At 39.7% G+C, this 2936-nt stretch overlaps 1 long non-coding RNA gene across 1 annotated transcript in view; it reads left to right on the top strand.

Annotated features, from left to right (window-relative positions):
• Nucleotides 1–642: 642 nt before the first annotated feature.
• LOC114070504 overlaps nt 643–2936 on the top strand; it is a 26276-nt gene continuing 23982 nt past the window's right edge. The window contains exon 1 of the long non-coding RNA XR_003573930.1: nt 643–678. This is a non-coding gene — a long non-coding RNA (uncharacterized LOC114070504). The remainder of the gene's footprint in view (nt 679–2936) is intronic.

Raw genomic sequence — 2936 nt, 5'->3', positions numbered from 1 at the left:
GCGCCGTTCAAACGCACCGCCCCGCACGCCCATTGGCCGCGCCGCGCGCGCGCCCCGCACGCCCATTGGCTGCGCCGCCGTAAACAGCTCGCGCCGCGGGGGGGCGGGTACGGCCGTTACCGACGGGGGGCGGGGCCAAGGGCATCGCGAGAGCTGCGCGGTCCCGCCGGGCCCCGCCCCCGGGGCGGCTCCGACACGCCCTCCACGCGGCTGGACCCTCACACCCATTTCCCGCCCTTTTCCCCTCTTCTTCCCCTTTTTCCTTTTTTCTCTGTCTTTCTTCTTTTTTCTTTCTTTTTCTCTTTTTCTTTTTTCTTTTGCTTTTTTCTTTTTCCTTTATTCCCTTTTTTCTTTTTTCCCTTAATCTCTTTTCCCTTTATTTTCTCTCTTTTTTCTCCCTTTCTCTCTTTTCTGTTTTTTCCTTTTTTCCCTTTTTTCCTCTTTTTTCTATTTTTTCCTCCTTTTCCCGCTTTCTCTTTTTTCTTTCTCACTTTTGCTTTGTTCTTTTCCCTTCTTTTTTTCTTTTTTCTCTTTGCCCCCTCTCTTTCTTTCCTTTTCCCCCCTCTTTCCCTTTTTCTCTCTTTGCCCCTTTTTTCCTTTTTTTCCCCCCCCTTTTTTTTTTCTCTTTTTTCCCTTTCCTTCCCTTCCTTCTGCTCAGATATACCACCAGGCCTGAAAGTATGAATCAATAACTCACATACTCATAGCTCCTCAGAAAAATACACTTTTTTCCATTAAAAGTGACATTTCCTGAAAAACTTAACTTCTGTTGAACAGATAGTGACAGAACATTGAAAGATCTTAGCAGAGTTTTTTTAATACTGAGAAGTGCTAAAAAAAAAAAAATCAAACTACTTAAAATATCAATCTGTTCTGTACTTATTGCAGTCACAACTTCCTTGAGAGGGGAAGAGGAGGGGCAGGCACTGATCTCTTCTCTCTGGTGACCAGTGACAGGACCTGAGGGAATGGCCTAAAGTTGTGTTAGGGGAGGTTTAGGTTGGATATTAGAAAGATCCTCACCCAGAGGGTGGTTGGACACTGGAACAGGCTCCCCAGGAACGTGGTCACATCACCAAGGCTGACAGAGTTCAAGAAGCATTTGGATGATACTCTTGGGCACATGGTGTGACTCCCGGGGGTGTTCCTGTGCAGGGCTAAGGGTTGGATTCAGTGATCCTTATGGGTCCCTTCCAACTCATCATGTTCTGTAAGAATTGTCCTTCAAAACCATGAGGAAACTTCCTCATGATTCTTCAAGAAATCATACATTAAAAACTCCAAAACTCATGGCAGCCATACTGTCACACCACCTATGAACACCTGTGTTATACCATACCCAAACCACCCTTTGAACATAAGCCAAATAATGCAATGGCTTAAAATATAAAATTTGAAAACAGGAGTGTGTGGGTTCATGTCCAAACATTGAGCCATTAAATACTATGGTTACATTATATGGCACTGAATAACACCTCAGTATACTAATGACATTATAGAAATTTTAAGAAGCATGTAGTGTATTTTCTAACATCATTTATGATAATTCTGGAGCGGTGCCAAGGTGCAGGTCTGGATTCAGTTTAATCTCTCTCCACATGGAAGTGGCTATGACTGAAACAAGAACTCCTAGTTCTTCACCAAAGAATTGTAAGACACTTGTATAATTATAGAATCATAGAATGGCCTGGGTTGAAAGGGACCTTAAAGATCATCAAGTTCCAAGCCCCCTGTCGTGTGCAGGGACACCTTTCCTGAATGAGGTGCAAAAGGGAACAGTTGTATTTGCTGACCTAGAAATCCAGCAACAGGACAGAGCAGTTCCTTATAGTGCATCTCTGCACGGCCTCAGTCATTTCCCAATTTTGTTTCAGGCTTTGAAATAGGTTTGAGGGGAGTAGGTGTCATGCTATTACTGAATATTTATGAAATATTCTTCTATTAGTCTTTGGAAAAATCTAAACCTTTACTTTCATCATCAAGAGGCGCAAAAGCTCCTGCTGTCCATAAAAATCCTATAGCTTTCTATCTGTAGATAATGTCTGTTCATTACAGGAAAAAATGAGCAAATGAATTATACAGTGTAAAGACATTTTAGTTTTGTTGTTAATGAGGAGCAGGGTGATCTAAAGGATTCATTTCCATCACAAGTTTCAATTATCTTAAAAGAAAATCCTCACATACACCATTAGCATAGTAAATAAATTATGGCATTATACAATAAAAAAGACAAGCAGTACAGTATGTATTATTCAGCTATAAGCTTCATTTCTAGTTTCAGATATCTCCGTTTCAAACTTCTGTACTTTCAAATTAGCGAAAGGTCATCATGCATTCCCACTGTTACCAATGGGAGACTTTCTATTTATATTTCAAAAGAAATAGGGTAGATTTTCAATACTGTGTTTTGTCTAGGGACTGTCTTGAAAGTTTCTTTAGAAAGGTTGGTTTGAATCACAGAAATGTCAAAATGCCATGCTTTTAAAACCAGCAGCAGAGTAATTTTAATTTTTATTATACTTATTTTTAAGAGCTGGCTAATTTTAAGGAAAATGCATTTCTAAAAGTGGTCATTAAAATTTTCAACAGGCACTCCATTTTCTTTCTTTCTGATTTTCACACTTATAAGAATTATAAGACTTTTTTTTTTCTTACATATGGCCATAGAAGTGAACCTAGATACCAGTGATTCAAACAATATATATTAAGTTTTAAATGGAGGCCTCTTCTGTGGGGTACTGTATTTTCAACTCTGGTCTCTAGTTCAGGAGCAACCTCAGATTTCTAGTCTTGAAAATACATGTACTGACTTCAGGTCTTTGAAAGCCACTGAATAGTTTTCAATAACCTACTTATAATATCGCTTCTAATATTTTGTTCTGCCTTTTTTTGTTTATTTGTTTACATCAAATGGCCCACATAATTTCCCAAAACTT

This window comes from Empidonax traillii, unplaced genomic scaffold, assembly GCF_003031625.1.
Source record: "Empidonax traillii isolate 1590-97213 ecotype Southwest subspecies unplaced genomic scaffold, ASM303162v1 scaffold1584:size114125, whole genome shotgun sequence".
NCBI lineage: Eukaryota > Metazoa > Chordata > Aves > Passeriformes > Tyrannidae > Empidonax > Empidonax traillii.
Note: the sequence above shows the minus strand (reverse complement) of the source record. Positions and strands in the feature narration are given on the sequence as shown.